The sequence below is a fragment of the Anas platyrhynchos genome, chromosome 5 (genome assembly GCF_047663525.1).
Source record: "Anas platyrhynchos isolate ZD024472 breed Pekin duck chromosome 5, IASCAAS_PekinDuck_T2T, whole genome shotgun sequence".
NCBI lineage: Eukaryota > Metazoa > Chordata > Aves > Anseriformes > Anatidae > Anas > Anas platyrhynchos.
The window spans coordinates 61,298,182-61,316,463 of record NC_092591.1 but is presented as its reverse complement, the minus strand read 5'-3'; the positions used below and the strand labels follow the sequence as shown (position 1 = coordinate 61,316,463).

General features: G+C 38.2%; 1 long non-coding RNA gene across 6 annotated transcripts in view; it reads left to right on the top strand.

Moving 5' to 3' along the window:
* LOC106017560 (uncharacterized) overlaps positions 1-17,760 on the top strand; it is a 368,510-nt gene extending 350,750 nt beyond the window's left edge. For 3 of the 6 annotated variants that reach the window (XR_011809857.1, XR_011809859.1, XR_011809855.1), the window contains one exon: positions 1,761-17,760. This is a non-coding gene — a long non-coding RNA (uncharacterized lncRNA). The remainder of the gene's footprint in view (positions 1-1,760) is intronic. The other 3 variants (XR_011809860.1, XR_011809856.1, XR_011809858.1) reach the window with 3 other exon arrangements.
* The last annotated feature ends 522 nt before the right edge of the window (positions 17,761-18,282 follow it).

Here is an 18,282-nt window from a genome sequence, read left to right as displayed (position 1 = left end):
TGCTCCTTTTGTTCTTCTCTTAGATAGGATTCAACAAAATGAAATTAAGGAAATTCTCTAGTCTTGTAGGAAAAAGTCTGAATTTAGAACTTTCTTGGTTTGAATTAGTGCAAATAGCAGACTTACTAACACAGGTTGACCCTATAAATGCAGAAGAGCCAAAGTGATAGCAGGCAACATTAGACTTGGACTCTTTGAGATCAGTTGATTAAACATCTCCAAGTGAGCTTAATACACACTAGGAACATCCTCAATTAGAACCATTAAGAAATAAAAGAGATCGGAAGGGATTTAGAGCTGCCATTCTCATTAAAATAAGGTTAGAGGCTGACATCTACAAATAGTTATTGGAGAGCGAGGAGAAGTCTTATAAAAAAAGAAATTAACAATGTTTGCTATTTGAATAAATCTATATCTCTGAACATACTAACTTTTATTTCTTTTACTGCTGTATTCTTGCCAGTCCTGAGCTAACACTGAAAAAAAAACATGAGGTAGCTACTGATCTGGCTGGGAAACAATGTTCTATTCAAAGCTAGTATCTGTTCTAAATATCAAGCAACAAAATTAACTGTCCTCTGTAAAAAGAAGGAAAAAAAAAAAAAAAAAGAACATTTATGTCAACGTCAAGCCAGGAAAGTAATTTTGTATTAACCTAAGAAGTTACCAAAATGGAATACATAAACGTATTTGTTAAGTGGAAATAATTTAAGAACCTTCTAAATATCTTAACAGTCCACTTGGCTACACTTGGATTTAGGAAGCAATATTTTACATGCAGCAGTAGACTTTTTTTTTCTCTACAGTTTTAAATCCAAAGACAGGGCTGTATTCCATCAAAAAATGACAACAGCAACCTTAGTGCCACTGTGAAAGTACGAAATTTGACAGTAGTTAGAAAATGGCTACATAATAAGGCCATGATCCAACAGATATGTTGAGGGCAGCTGTGTTTGTAACAGTTACATGCATGAAAAACTACTGACACGTGGTCCCAGTGTTAGTTGAGTGACAGCTAGAAAAGCCTTTAGTCACTAAGCTTTTAGACACACCAAAGCAAATTCTGTGGAATTATCTGTGAAACTATTACAACAGCATGTATGCAAAATGCCTTTGTGGCATTGGTCTGGAAAGAAAGAAAAAGAATAAAAATGGCAGACTTGGGCTAGCACTCTTACCCTTTTGCACCACACTGGTGATCTGAAGAGACTACAAGGTATGTTTACGAGGTATATGATAGCTGTGTAATGCACATAAATGATATTCTGATAAACCATTACTGAAATCAGAAATAATCTCTCCATATTTTTCATGTTAGCAATCAAACACAAATTTCCCAATATGTAGCCTAGTACAAAACCCCATTTTCTCAGGATGCAACACGAACTATGTATCTGGACTGAGAATACCCTAGAAATAAACAGCAGGAATGTTCTGGGAGTCATGTCCTGGTCTGCTTCTTTATGGACTGCATGCCTGGAATTTGCTTCCCTGGCAACTAAGGCACAGGTGACTGGAACTGTGTTCCCAGAAAACGGGAACATGTTCCCAGAAAGCTCAAGAGATCTGAGGTCTCTCCCCTCCTTCATCTCCAACTGAGCACCTGCTGTCAAGTGGACAGTGGTGGTAGAAAGAGAGAAGAAATCAGTCTTCCAGCTATCCAGTTGTGTCCCCTGTGAAGACCCTTCAGCTACAGAGTGACAGACAAAGCAAACTGGAAATTCAACTAGCTTTTCATGTTCTTTGTTACACCAAATTAGAACGAAGTGTTGACTGTTGGGAAATCTGCCTCCTGACAAAGTTTATGGACCCGAATCACTGATGAGCTGTGGCTGCACATGGGTGGAAAGGAGCCTACTGTCCAAAGAATGCGTGAGGTAAGGTTACCCATACTGGTAGTTCTGGCTTTCCTACGACTTGGTATTTTCTATTATTTCACATGGTGTCTACTCATCTCACAATTATGACGCATAGTCACATTTCTGTAATGGTTCTCCATTTTGTACCACATAAAAAACTTTACTAATTCCAGTACAATTAGATGTATTTTTATATTTTAGGAACTTAGTGTAATTATCAAAGAAGGACATAAGACTAGTCTGTTGCCATCCCATTTCAATTAATATTGTTAACTAACCTTTCTTTAAAAATTCATGCATGAGTAGACTTAGAGGTCTGTACATACTCCAAAGCTTCACCACCATCTTAAATACAGACACTATGTTTGTTATTCTCCAATCATTTGCAGCCATTCACAGGTGTATTACAAACCCTTGAAAATCAACTTGCAGCTTTATTTCTTTCAATGTTCTCCTGTGAAGCACATCTAGTTCTCCCAGTCTAAGCATATCCAGCTTTTCCAATCTTATTTCCATTTTGGTTAAGGTGGTTTCCATTTCTATACTGTTATTCTCTGTTTATTTTGCCTTTACCTCCATATTATGCTACTTCCTTCTAATTGTTATCAGTTCTAACTTCATAAATCCTGCTCTAAATAGGATATATTACATTACATTATTGTAGGAATATTTGATACACATCCATAAATTACATTCTGCAAGACATTATGAAAAAAAAAACAATTGCAAGCTAACAGGAAACAGCTTTACTGCAAACAATGAGAAAACACCACAAAATCTTTTGTCTTCTTGATTGTCACCTGCCAACAGAGCAAGCTCCTCTTTGTGATTCAGAGAAGAGAAGCTTAGACTGCCAATATCACAAAGAACAACACTGTCCAGCAAATGTGTCATAACCACAGCAGTTCTCTGGTTGTTTTGTGTACGTATCTCAATGTCTCAGGGATTTTCTTACACCTACAGCCATCACATCACATAACTGTGCTCAAGTCAGCACATTCTGGGACATTCTAAGTGCCATGTATAATGTTTCAGCTGCTAAGAATACAGAAAAGTGTTTCTTTGTTTGTTTGTTTTTTACTTGAGGACAGCATAGCATCATGTATACAAAGATGAATCCTGTTACAACTTTGTTTTTGTTAGCTTAGTTAAAATAAGAGTATATTCAAACATTTAAACACTTAATGTGAAATAAAACATATTAATTCTGTGTTGTACATACACGTAGGATCTTATGCCATTCCCAAATTATTATGTTATTTACAAAGATCCTACTTTCTCCAGTTGTGCTGAAAATCCAGAATGTTCCAAATGTCAACCAAAACCACTTTCACAACACTTTTCCCATATATACTATTTTTACATACTATTTTTATATTTTTAATATACACTTTTTTTTTTTGCAATAGACAAAGTTAGCAGATTCAGCTATATTATACTTAATTAGAAAGCTGATGAAATTTGCACAGAATGATTCCTCAAGATTATAAGTAAATTGGACAAAGTATATCAAATAAAGAAATACCAGGTCACACTAATATATTAGAGTAACTATGACTAAGAAAAGTACAAATATATGACTGCAAAAGACATGAAAGCTAAAATATAACTCACTTCACAAAAGGAAAGATTCACCTCATCCATTTTGAGAATCTTCTTAACAAATAAGTCTCTTCTTAACTGAGAAGCTAGTTCATTAGATGAAAATCTAGGCACTGAACTCCAGATAAAAAGAGCAAAACTTATAGGAATTTGGTAAGTCTATGCTATTTTTAAACCATTAAGCTTTGAAGTTTGAAGTCAAAGATGGAAAATCCTCTTCTTCAGAAAGGTAGAGCATGAACATGAAAAAACAATAGTAAGCACCATAGCAGAAAGCAAGTGTGCTGTCATCAATCTGTCTAAGAAGACTTGTAAGATTTACCATGAATCAACACTGAATGCCAAACCTTAATGCAGTGTGTCAAGAATCTGTAGTAACCCCTGTGCAAAACTAAAAATCCAGTGAACAAACTGACTAGAAAAGTATTTAGCCCCTGTCAGTAATGACAACTAGTGCCCTGGTGGTAAAAACAGAAATAAAAACATCTTACATGGGAAAAGAGAAATCTTACTAAAATGTATATTTTGAGAGTTTGCTGTGATTGTTTAAAGCAGTCAGGCTATTCAGCTGGGAGATGGTGGGTGTCATGTTGAAAACAAATTACAGTAGTTTTCCACCGTGACAGAATCTCTGGACTTTCTGCAAAGATGCAGGTTTTGTTATTTCAGGGGGTGCTGAACTGAATTCCCATAAACTAGAGTAGAATAAGCAAGATCTGGTCTAAGTCACAGTTTCAGAATAGGCTCTACTTGGAACAGAACACAGGGATAAGAGGGCCTAGTTCTCAGACCGGTAAAAGGCTATTCCAGTTGACAGAGATTATGTTAACAGCTTCTGTGCTGGAAGTTTGGCAAAAAGGCTTTAGGGAAACTGTCTCTTTTTTTTCATTCATATTTCATACGTATTATATGTATACACAGAGAACACTGCATGTATTAGACTGTGATTTTCTGTCACAATCATGGTCATCACACTATATATGTAAGTAGTCATGACATAAAAGGGGCATTTCAAATCTTATTTAATAGTATCCATTCTTATATTTCTGGCAAGAAGATCTGAAGAACACTACCTTACCATGTTAAGCACTACCTTAGGACCTCACAGTGTTCTTTCTCATAAAGCAGATACCACTTCCAGTGCAAATACATGTGCTTACAACTTCAATGTTAGCTGTCAGTAGGTACTCAAGCATGAAAAGTTAACATTTGCTTTCTATCAGGATTCACGTGACTAGTGCTCAGTGGCTTGAGTGCTGGAGAAAAGTGAGTACAGAAGGTCCTTGACACCAGAGTAATAAAGATTTTCAAGTTCAAATAAAACTTTACAGATGTTTTGGCATTCTCCCAATACAATTTAAAGAAAATAACAACAAAATCAAGAAAGTAAGCAGGTAGTTAACTAATTATAAATGTTTTACAGTTGCACCTCAGTGCAAAGCTTACTCCTCTGCTGGTTGACTGAAAGCCAGAACTAGCTAATGCTGCATTCTGTGATACTGAAGACATTGCTCAGTAGCAATTCACCTATAAAATCCAGGATTCAAGGCTTGTTCAATACTTGTTTACAAGAGAAGATATGCAGAATTTTAGAAGCTTATAAAAATAACTGGGTGATCCAACACGGATCCAACACGGATTCAAGTTTCCTTCCACCAGCTTTCACAAACGCAACCCATGTCAGATCTCATCTAAAATTTAACCCACAGAAACCTGAAATAAATCCCTAAGTATTTTTCTAAAAAAAAAAAAAAAAAAAAAAAAAAAAATGAAACAACGGACAGCGAGATTCATAGCCTTGATAATTTCTTTCTTGATGCTTAATAGAAAAACAACCTGATCATGTTAAAAAAAAAAAGACTACCTAAACAAGTTATCCAGATTGACCTTGTTTATCATGTTTAACACTCATATCCCAAATAATGAGATGGCCCTGATGACAAGTTTTATATGGAGAGTGATAGTAATTGCATTAATATCATTATACCCTTTGTGCCTTACATGAGATCATGTTATTGTCTTTCCCCAGGTACTCATTGGATTTTTTTTCCAAATTTACTTACCATAAATAGTAAATTTTAGAGATTGACAAGACTTGCAATTTTAAAGAAGCTTTTTATAATTCTGACTAGTTTTCATTTCCTACAAACATTAAAAGTCATAATACAATTTTTTAAAAAAGGGATTTTGAACACAGAAATGTCAGATTGTTTTTTTCCAGCATTTCCAAACATTCTAGCATTCTCAAATCAGAATGAAGAACAGTTTGCTATTTTTTTCCTCCAGCTCCTGGATTGAATCAGCCCTCTAAAGATTTACTACATTATTTTGACCTAGCCAGAATGACCTACTACTTTCAATATACTGTCAAAAAGCTTAACGAATGAGCCAATGCGAGCCTCATGACATTGAAAGACAATGCAAAATCTTGAAGAAATACCCATGCAAAAATACAGGCTGGGAACCATTTGACCATTCTGCAACTCTGCAGGAAAGGACACAGGGTTCAAGTTTAAATGGGTCTTTGTGGAAAACAAGGTCAACCACCTACCACTCTGCATCAGAAGGAGTGTGGTGAGTAGATCAAAGGAAGGTTAAGGAAGCACTTGAGAGGCTACACTTAAGAGTAGTATGCCCAGTTTTTGACACTCCAGTATTAGAGATTAACAAACTCCTGAGTCCAGAAGAAGGCCCGTAAGATGGTTGGGAGCTGGAGCAAATGATATTTGAGGCAGAGGGAACAGGATTTATTTAGCCGGAAGAGAAGGCTAGGGTGGCATCCAATTGCAGTCTTCCATTACATAAAAGGAGGTCAAAGAAGATGGAGACAAAGTCTTCCCAAAGCAAAAGAATAAGAGGCAATAGTATTAAATTGCAATAATGGAAATTAATGTTGGAAATTGTACTGGCTGCAGTTAAGCACTGGAACAGGCACCCAGAGTATCTGGAATCTCCATCTCAGGCAATTTTCACAACTTAGCTGGATAAGACCCTGAACAACTGAGTCAAATTTTGAAGTTAGCTCAGCCTCAAGCAGGCGTATAGACTTGATGATTCTTTATGTCCCCTCCAACCAAAGTTTTTCTGCTGTTCTGTGTATCATCAGTAAAAGACAACTAACCAGACTGTAAGCATCATTACTCCACCATATAAACCTATTATTTACTTATTCCTCAATTATGGTGTGCTGTTTGACTCCCATCTCAAAAAAGATAATTTAGAACTGGAAATAGTTCCTTCCGTATTGAAAAGGACTGAATAGATCAGAACTCTTCAGGAAGAAAAGACAAAAGAGCCTAAAAGGTAGTATGATAAACTTCACGAGTGGTATGGAAAAGTGGATAAGAATCATTTGTTCACTTTGTCCTAATACTAGTATGAGAGACTACCAAAGCTAGAAAAACAAAGGGCAAAAGAAAAAAAACGTGGTTCTTCATACAATGGATGGTAGGCCATTTGAATGCTTTCCAGGCAAGAACATAGCAGCACTTTGTTTAACTTGCACTGTGTTTCTTTAAAGGCAAACAAACAACATGAAGCTCAGGTATTATGAGACTAAGAGAAAGCTGGGTTATAAATATGTATTCGTCTTGTTTTATTCTGTGTTAATGCTTATTACCACTGCTGGCTGAAGGATGCTAGGTTAGATAGATGCTTAGCCTTAAATTAATGCTGTCATTCTTATAATAATGTTTTACAAGGTTCCTCAGCAGGGGCTGGCTGTACAATCATAGCTCTGAAACTTTTGAGTTTTAGTCACCACCAAAAAGAATTATCTGTGTACAATTGTTAGAACCCTTTGTGTTCGTTATGAGAGATTCCAGCTAACACACATCCATGGCACCTGGATATCTTACACAGAACCTGAGACATAGGCAGTATTTTGGTACATGTTCTGTGATACCAGACCATGTAATTTATTTAAATATTTTCATATGTCAGAAATACATACAGATAAGAACATGAAACACCAAAAGATGCAGCCACATGAATAAGGTTAATAGAGATATGCTGATTTATGAGACAAAGATGTGAGCCATGATTCAGATCAATAAACCCACTGTTGATTTATAGATGTTCTGCCACAGCAGTAAAGGTTACAGTAGACTGTGTACCCAACAAGCCTTGTAGACAGATGATGAAACATGATGAAACATATGAAGCAAGTAAAAAAGATCACACCGAGTACTGAATGCATGCAAAAATAGAGCTCATGCCAGTTGTGTTAGTATACAATTGTTTCCACTTTTACTTTACATTACAGTGTGATCAGGCAAAGATGTTTGTTATAGATGAATAGAGTTGATTATTTGCTGATTACAGATGCACTAATTAACTCGGTGTTATTTGTTCCAAAACTCTATTAATAATCAATTCCAAAAGATTTGGGCAGTTGTGTGCAATTTGACATAACATTAATCGCCAGAGTAAAATGCTGTGGTCCCTCCTTTACAAAATAATGAAGACAACCCCCTGGCCACCCCCCATTCCTCCCATCCCCCCCTCCCCCCCAAAAAAAAAAAAAAAAAAAATGTTGGCAGAGAACCAGTATACCTAAAATAGGCCACTTTTCAATCTAAGCAGCTTGCTAATCACCTGGACCATCCTGACAGTTCAGACAATGAGGATTTAAGAGTTCAGCCCATAAAATGATGTTTAAATAAGAGGTACAAAACTGTGCTAAAGCTTTTACCTATGAGCTAAGGAGGTTATGTTTGTGCTTTGTAGAAAAAAAAAACAAAACATATATATATATAAAAAATTTAAACAGAACACTATAAATCTGGGTAAGTGAGCAAAAGTTACCATAAAGATTAATCCTAAATCTAGAAACAGTTGTGTTTTATTTTGTTTTAATCTGTGAAAAGACCAATAATAAAGGCACAGTGGGGAGCTACACAGGGATTTGTAACGTTGCTGTTCTGTGGTAGTTAGGGTTATGCCAGCATTTACTTTTCAAACACTCATGAGGTAGAAACTTACTATAAAGCCATAAACATTCTCTCTAACCTGAAACTAAGCTGTATCTTGAGATCTCATCTCTTTCACTATTTCTGGACAAACACAAATGGTTCAGTTATGCAATTCTGAAGAGAAAAATAAGTTTGTTGCACTGAAAAGCTTTTAAAGATTTTTATCTTGGGAAAAAAATAGTTTTGGCATGAAGAAAAGCCCTTGGCAAGACATTAGTCCATAGTCTGCTCTACTATCTGTTAGCATTTCCAAAGAGAAGCAAACAGTCTAGTCAAGCTACTGAGATTTCTACAATTGCAGTAACATTTTCCTCTCAAATTTTCCAGGGGGATTTCACAACTGTGGGTAGACATAATAATTTATTACCCTCAAAAATGACTTTTTTTTTTAACCGTCTGTGCAGAGATATGCATCAACACTCATTTCTACTGTATCAGACCTAGGCATTCTGTCTCAGAGAATTTAGTAAACAAAATAAGGCTTGACAGCAGAAGCTCTGAAACAGACATAAATTGGATAAGCTGATCCTGCAAAGATCCTTGAAATAATTAAATACAAGGAAGGTAAGTGACAATGATTTATCTGTATATTTACAGCACGTAGTCTTGATTTGGTTTTCACACTGGTTTAACCCGGATATACACCTGGGTACTGCAGCATATCCACACCAAGCCTTGTGAAGTCAATTCTGCTTCCGCAGTACCCTTTTATCTTCCAGGCTATTACATGGGGAAAACACAACACAATGAAATAAAACACCATGCAGAACTCTCACTTCTCAATCACATAGTACAGCACCTTGTCCTCAGTCTGCTAATCTTTGTTTACAGTAATCTTCCTAATAGAAGAACTTCAAAACATAAAAGGTATACAAGAGACAATAAGCAGTAAAACCAGCTGATATTAAGTTATTAATGACACACAAGACTAAATAATCTCACTAAAGAAACAGCAAGAGTGAGATCCAAGGCCTCATGGGCTCACTGAATGTGGAAGATATGTAAGGCACAGAAACCTGTGCCTACTGCTGGTTTACTACCAAGTTAGCTCTATTTAATGACAGTAATGAGCAGGCCACTTACAGCAAAAGAACTAAGCCTGTCTCTCCTTCCATGTCTAGTCTCCCTACACTATGCACATTTGTCCACTTGCCTCATTCACAGCTGAGAGGAAATGAATTATTGTACAAGGGAACATACATCCCTGACCCTTAGCTTATATTATCATCCCTAATGTACAGAATCTTGAAGCTTGGGGAAAGACCTTTGAAATCAGGAAATCTATTCACGTTCCTCAGGTCAACCATATATACACTTCACTGCATAAGGCCATACTGTTTGGCACCTTGGAAGATTAAACCTGTTTGTTAGAAGCTGCTTTTCTTCTTCAGCCACAGAAAAGAGGAGTGAGGCAAAATTACACAGAGGATGTAGGATAACAAGAGATGTTCTGGGTTGATCAGAAAAGTGTACTGAGAGGAACAGATGCGCTGAGACATTTCCCCTTTGTTTTTATCTGCTATACCTGTAAACCACTCAATGTCTCTTATGTTGTTTAGAATAGCAACCAGAAGTCTGAGGGTTCTGAAATTCTCACAGATGCAAACAGAGCACCCAAGCATATTCCTTGCCATTTAGATATAGAGTAATTCCTCTTTTGTTAATGACTGATATGGGCAAGCCCTTGAAGTTGTGCTACACCTTTATCAAAAATACAGCAAGAATCATAGAATCATTAAGGGTGGAAAGGACCTCCAAGAACATCTGGTCCAACCATCACCCTACCACCAATATCACCCACTAAACCATGTCCCTAAGCACCAGGTCCAACCCTTCCTTAAACACCCCCAGGGACAGTGATGCTACCATCTCCCCGGGCAACCCGTTTCAATGCCTGACTGCTCTTTCTAAGAATAAATGTCTTCTCATTTCCCACCTAAACCTCCCCTGGCAGAACTTGAGCCCATTCCTTCTAGTCCTACTGCTAGCAATCTGTGAGAAGAGGCTGACACCCAGCTCCCGCCCCCTTCCTTTCAGGGAGTTGTAGAGAGCAATAAGGACTGCCCTGAGCCACCTCTTCTCCAGACTATAAATAACCAGTTCCCTCAGCCGCTCCTCACAGGACTTGTGTTCCAGGCTCCTCACCTACTTCATAGCCTTTCTCTGGACATGCTCCAGGAGCTTGGTGTCCTTCTTGTAGTGAGCGGCCCAGAAGTGAAAACAGTACTCGAGGTGAGGCCTTGAGCAGAATATAAGGGGATGATCACCTCCCTGGTCCTGCTGGTTACGCTATTCCTGACAGAAGCATGGCTAAAGAAAACAGGAAATGGGAATCTTTACTTTTGTTGTTGTAATTCTGTGCCTTTTTACAATGACAAGGTTTTGGTAGCAGGGGAGCTGCACAGGTGGGCTCTGTGAGCAGAGCCCAGCAGCTGCCCCATGTCAGATCAGAGCCAGCTCCTGCAAGCTCCAAAAGGGATCCACCACTGGCCCTAGCTGAGCCATGAGTGACGTTGGTCGGGCCCCTGGGAGAGGAGACAGAAGGGGGGGGGGAAAAATATCTGCTGCAAAATGGTAGTTGTGAGAGAGAGGAGTGAGAAAACATGAGAACCAGCCCTGCGGCCACCAAGATCAGTGCAGAAGGTGCTCCAGGCACTCAGCAGCAGTTCCCCTGTGGCCTGTGGAGATGCCCCTGGTGCAGCAGGCTGTCCCCCTGCAGCCCATGGATCCCACGTGGAGCAGATCTCCATGCAGCCCGTGGAGGAGCCCCTGGTGGAGCAGAGAGTAGCTGTGAAGGAGCAGCAGAGATGAAGCACCATGGACTGATCACAACCCCCATTCCCCGTTCCTCTGCACCAATTGGGGGAAGGTTTTTTTCCTTTTATTTTTTTTTTTCTTTTAGTTTCTCACTGCTCTGTCTGTTACTAGCAATAGGCAATAAACTTGATGAACTTCCCTATGCTGTCTGCTTGTGATAGTAACTAGTGAGTGATCTCCCCCCAAGCCAGGAGCCTTTTTTATATGTTCGCCCCCTTTTCCTTTAAGGAGAGGGAGCAAGAGACCACAGTTAGAAATTTATAAGCAAACCAATACGTGCCTATTATGATCCTAGCATTAATGGGCTGTGATTTCCATTCAGCTTCTGTGAACTATAATAAAGAGCAGGAACAAATAGCGACCAATGATACAATGCTACAGAGACTACACAGGAATTTTGGAACAGAAGCCAAATAGGTATCAAGTATCATTCAGACACCAAAAAGGAACTGATGGTCCTTGTATGGATCAGAGCCTAACCATCCCCAAAATGTAGATGTCATAAAGCTGGAATGCAGCTGTCTAATGCAACAGAGAACAGTTTAAAACTGGTAAAGAGAAAGAACAGTGTGCCAACAGCAACTGCAGGGCAGTTTAGACAAGCAAATGTAATCACTTGTAAATCCAGCTGGAATACCAGGATGAAATACCTCAGTGTTTAGAAAGAATGCCTTGGGATCCACATTGAAAGAGTTTCATTAGAGGCCCTGTTTCACATATCACCATGTAGAAACACATGAAGAAATGCATGCATAATTGCTTGCAACCACTCATTTCAGTGCTTTAGATCACAAAATATTTGTCTGCAAAAATACTATCAATGTACAAAATAGGTGCATAATTTTATGTGAAATAACTGATTTTCATTAAATATTTGGTTCATCACTGTACCAATGGTCAGGATTAGAAACTTACAACTTCCCCAGGCAGCCTTCCTTCATACTTTCTTTGAGTTTCCACATTGCTGACAGAATATGTGTTAGTTTGTACTGGGATAAGGGATAGAGTTAATTTTCTTAATAGCAGCTGTTACGGTGCTATGTTTTGGATCTGTGATGAAAACAGTGTTGTTAACACACTGACATTTTAGTTGTTGCTGACCAGTGCTTACACAGAGCCAAGATATTTTCTGTTTCTCACACTGTCTTGCCAGTGAGGAGGATGAGGAGGCACAAGAATTTGGAAGGAGACACAGCCAAGACAGATGACCCTGGATGACCAAAGGGATGTCCCATAACACGTGGACACCATTTTCAGCAATAAAAGCCGGGGAAAAGAAGAACGAAAGGGTGCATGATCAGAGCTATGGCATTTATCTTCCTAAGTAGCCATTATGAATGATGAAGTTCTGCTTTCCTGGATGTGGCTAAACATCTGTGTACCAATAGGAAGTAGTGAACAAATTCCTTATTTTGCTTTACTTGCATGCACAGCTTTTGCTTTACCTATTAAACTGTCTTCAGCTCTGCCCACAAATTTTCTCACTTTTACCTTTACCCTCTCCATCCTGCTGAAACGGAGCGAGAAAGGGGCTGTGTGGTGCTTATCTGCCCAGTGGAGTTAAACCATAAGAATGTTCCATGCAAAAGTTTGAAATGGAGAAAGAACTGTATTTTTTGTGTTTGTATAAAAATCTATAAACTGCTTTACAAGAAAGGTTACATTTTATCTGTCTGCCAAACTGCAGCAGAGGTAGCAAGGACTGTCAAATAAACCATCTGATTCTCCTCCCCTCAGTAATGGTTTATTACACATCTTTGTCTAGCATGAAATAGTTCTGTGAAAAATAAACCAAGCACGGATCTTATTTTGGTTACAGAAAGGTCTGAATCATTTATAACTGAATTAATTGCTAGAAAAGCTTATGAGTGGCCAATTAGTAATATTTGGATTTGGATTTGCCAGTTGGCCCAGAACTGGAAATGAATATTAGTTTCTACATAAAGACGGTAGTGTTCACTGATAAAAAACATTCAATCAAAATCAAGAAAATCCTTGAGAATCAGTCTTGAACAGAACATGCCTGATAGCTGGCCAGATAATTATTAGCCAAAATTGCCTATGATATTTCCCAACTGCAGATTCAAAAACTGATTCTGCATTTCTCATACATACTAAAATCTTGATATTTTGTTGCACTCTCTATAAGAGTCCTAAAAGAGCAATAGGAATGAATGGTGCCACATATAAAACCTGTATAGATGCCAGCAAACCGCTCATTTGTGTTCATAAGGTTTCCACATGCCTTTTGAGGACAGTATTTTCTACTTTCGCATCCCACTTTTCACAAGCAGTAAATGAGTCTCAAACTCATCTGGATCATCTTGAAAACTACAAGGAAATTCTCCAAACCACCAGAAAAGTAAAGAAGGCAGTACAGTAGTGCACAGTGATTGATGTCCAGCAGAAGCATCTTCTCAAAGACAATTAAGGAAAACACACGTGCCCTGTCACCACTGCTTCTAACATGGAAACATGGGCTAGGATTACCTACACCAGATAATAGCTTCTAGGGAACAGTAGCACTCTTCAGCTAATTCTTTCTTCTCCATCCCCTTCACAAGCTAAACATAGCCCAGTAGAATGGGGCACCAGTGGAAATTCTGCATTTCAGAAAAAGAACTGTAGTGTTGAGCTGCTTTAATGATTGAGCAGACTGCACCCAGGGTACCTTACATTTCCTTTGATTTGCCATCCTCCTATCAACCCAAGTCTGTCAAGACTTGGCCCAAAACTAAATATGAGAACAGAGGTAAAGTGATGGAGAATCACAGGAAGAAGCTATTGCAAAATAAAAGGGGCAGAATAAACATTGACAGAAGTATTCTGTACAATCAGAAATATGCGTGACTTAGGCAAGTAACTCTTTAAGGAGTTATTCTGTAGCTCCTCATCAGAATATGTGTATTGAGAGTTATAACAATTTACAATTTTTTTCACTTTGTAGAAAAGTAAATAATTGTATGCAATGGCACAAGTTTTCCTCTTTCTTGAATGATTTTTCATTGAACTATATCTTGAACATATTCTGTGTTCTTTACTACAGACTGTGCTCTCTTTTAGGTTCCAAACTTGAAGAGCAGTTGTGTAGCCAAATTTTTTTTTTTCCAGAAATTCAAAGTAACATATTTTTCTTCATGAAGAATTTATTCGCACTTTCTTGAAGTGAATTACAACAAAATCCTATATGATTAGAGCATAAACTCTGATGTATTTGTACCGGTAAGAATTGATAAAAAAAAAAAAAAGATACTAGAACACTGTGTAATGCTCAGAGGGGTATTTTAAAGCTTTTAAAGTTAAGCATCATTTAAAACAGATTGTAATTAAGAATTCCTCTCCCTCCTCCCCCCCCCTTTTTTTTTTATTACATATTAAGGTCTCTAAGAGCGTAACTTCCATAAATAGTCAAGAATAAACTACATTCAGACCTACATATAAGCACATTTCTTGGCACAGATAAATGAAAACTATGATTGCTGACATCTCTTTGAAGGAAGATTTTCTTTTTTTTTTTTTTCATCCCAGCCCTTGTTTTATTTATATTGCTCTACACACTTTTTTATTTTTAATTATCCTAAGGAAAAGAAGGGGCGGGCGGGGAGAAAAGAGATCTTTGTTTTCCAACTGAGACAGTGAAATACATTCCAAAGCTGCTTTTGTTTTTAATTTACAGAAGCCCTCATGTCTAATCTACTAAGCCAACAAATAATCTGTTTGCCAGGTTTTACATGAGAGTCATGAAAAGTGCATACAATTGCTGACTTTATTCTTTTTTAGGATACAGATTCATTCTCTGCCATAAACTTGAAAGGATCCTTTTGGAAAACTTTTCACAATGAATTTATTTTTAACTATACATTTTGTTTCCCAGGAGTTATTTAATTTTTACCCAGTCACTTGTGCATCTTCAGCTCTCTTTTTCTTAATAAAAAGAAAAGCTTTGTGCTTGCCTGTATGAAAGATAAGATAGCTAGGTCCATATACTTGGTCATGAAAGCAGCAATATGTTTCACTCTGAGAAAATTATAGTGCAAATGAGCAGTCCCACATAGTTCCACACACAGACCAAAAAAAAAAATTCCTTCCTTCTGTCCTTTATAACAATGCTATCTTCTACTCTTCCTAATATTTAAGGGTTTAAGGTAAATCTCACAGTCTAAAAACTTGATGCATATCCTGGGAAACGCTGAGAATTTCTAAGAGATTGGGGGGTGGAAAAGTAGAGGAAGCAGGACAGCAACACAGAAATGCAGCATCAATACACTGCTTTAGATCTTCTAAAAGATGCGTATACACATGCAAGGCAGAAACAGTTTTGCAGTGAGATTTTTGGATGGTACGATCTACCACAAGAAAACTACTTCTGGTGTGGAGGAGTACACCACCAAGTGTTATTTACTCCCCTCCTCTTCATTCTGATACATTTACTCTGCTAGACAACTATAAAATTCAGCACAGCATTATCAGTGAACTTGCAGGAGGAAACGAGTACTTCTGAGCTACCTACTACCTCCCCAAAACCAGGTTTTGCAGGGATTTGCAAAGGCAATGCCAGCACTGAAAATGCACTGTGTTTCTCTGGAGATGCTCCATTATCATTTGCTTCTCTCCTTCTCTTAAAGAATATGAGTCTAGAAATACACTGAACAAATAACAACACAACTAATTAACTGATTAGTTGTGTTAAACTAATTAAGTAATTGTGTTAAAAGTGGCCTATTTGCTTACATCTAGATATGAGGTACTCAGTTTGTACTTAAAAGTGGAACTTACATGGCAAAGAAAAAGGATCAAGATGAAAAGTGTCCCAGATAAAAAATTCTTCTGCTACAAGATTTTACCTTCTATAAAGTTATTCTGTCTACAGGTACCAATTAAGTCTTTCCACTTCATGCAAGTTCCCAGAGTATTGTGCCCGGAATGCTAAGAAAATCCTGACTACTTGACTTTAGGTAGACTGAAGCAAAGTAAATGAAACACAATGGAGACTTCAAACAGACAGAAAGTTATGGCTGAGATGACCCTTCTGATATACTAGACAAGAACAAGAATTTGGGGAATGTGCAGAAGAATTACTAATAATTAAATTGAGCTCATTTATTTTGTTTGTAAACATGGGATGGCTGTACAAGTTTCAGCCCTGGGACGTGGCCTGTAACATACATCTCTTAGAATAAAGATATCTATTGCCCACCAGCTGCAGGAGAAAGGCTACAGGTATGTCCACAGCTCAAAAAATGTATGTCCAAAAATGCAGGTGTAGTCTCATACAGCATTCTTCAGTTCAAAACAAGACTCTAAACACTGAGGCCATCAGGAATGTAAAAGAGTTTAGCGGGAACAAAGAAGGGTGATTCAGGAGACTCCATGCAGTCTGGGGTTTCTTGTTCTCCAGCCATTAAGGCATGGAAGTTGCTGGGTGTTTGCTGTTACTGGGCAAAGTTGTTTGACCAATGAAAAGTTGTTTTGAAAAGGACTGCTATGGGGAGAAGTGTATAAGAGGGGAGCCTGCCCTCAAGATAAAAAAAAAAAAAAGGCAACACGATGAAATTATGTCATCAATAAAGAAGTAGAAAGATGGAATGAAAAGGAACAGGCTAGCAGAACAAAGAGCAGGATGGGAACAGGCACATTGATCGCTTCCTGAAGATAGGCTCAGCCAAACTCAGCAAACTGCTCAGAGAAGCTCGTACAGAAAGTCGCTGGAAATGGCACACCAGAGCTGGGAAGAAGCTCAAGCTGAGAGAAACAGACCCAGCACACAGCTGCCCCTCGCTGGTAAGCAGCTGTGCATTATGAGGAATCATACATCCTTAGGAACAAAGACTGTCCTGGTAACTTTACAGCTAGTTCTCTTTATTAACAATCAGACAGTTTACGAGCCTGAAATACGGGACCAAACTGAGGTCAAGGTGTGGGACTCTGCAACTAAAAATGACAAGGTAGCAGCGGGATTGCTCGGCACCTGGCGAGCAGTCTCTGAGGCCTAAAAGAGCCATGTGGGACCACAGTCAGAAATGTGTGGTTTGCCAGACAGTGAGGGAGCTGCAGGCTCCTTTACTGATCCAACTGCTATGCCTTTGGCCCCTCTGCTGCTACAGCCATCGAAGGCTTTTGCTGTTCCGCCTCCTGGTGACCTGGATGTGCCTTTTGACCCAGGCCTATTGGCCTTGAAAAGGAGATGGATATGCTTTTCTTTGATCTGGGAAGAATGGGATACATAAGGCCCGAAGGCCGAATTGCTTGACAACTTAAAGCAAGACATTGTTCAAAAGGAATGGAAAATGGAGACTGTTAAGTCATAGAACTTAAAGGACTGTTTGTTACCTTTTCTGATTGTACATATGTATAGGCATACTTGGGTTCAGTATGTAAAAGCAATGTTCTGTATAGATAGAAGGTTCGATGTTCATGTGTGCGTGTTGGTAGAGCATAGACTCCCCGTGCACCCAGCGCTGTTTACTTGCTTTTTATAAATATTCCTTTTATAAATATTACTAAATTCAGATTTTCTTGAGACTTCACTTATAACATTGTCCAACTTCCTTCTATGATATACCTGCAAACAGAACTTCACAGGCAGGTGTTGACTTTATGTATGTTGTAGTGAACAGATGAAAAGCTCCCAATCTATTTTATTGCTATGAATTCTGATTTTATTTAAGGGACTTATTTTACAGAATAACAAGAATAAAGTAGATGAAAGTTAAGTACTACCGTACAAGTCAACCCACTCTCATGCAGGTCAGAAAATAAGATCTAGTCCTAGTGAACCTTTTGGAATTTTGGTTTTCATAAATTTTAAACCATCATAGTCCTTCTAGGGTTTCCATTTCCTCTAACAGTATATTACTGTCTCCTTTGCCAAGCAGAGTTGCAAGTTATGTTGGCCAATTTCTTATGGGGAAAAAAAAAAAATGTCTATTTATACTGTATCTGTAGTTTTGCTCAAAGATAATTACAATATGTATTCACTAGGTCCTCCTTGCAGAACTACCAGTGCCCCTTCACAAAGTAACTGCTTTCTA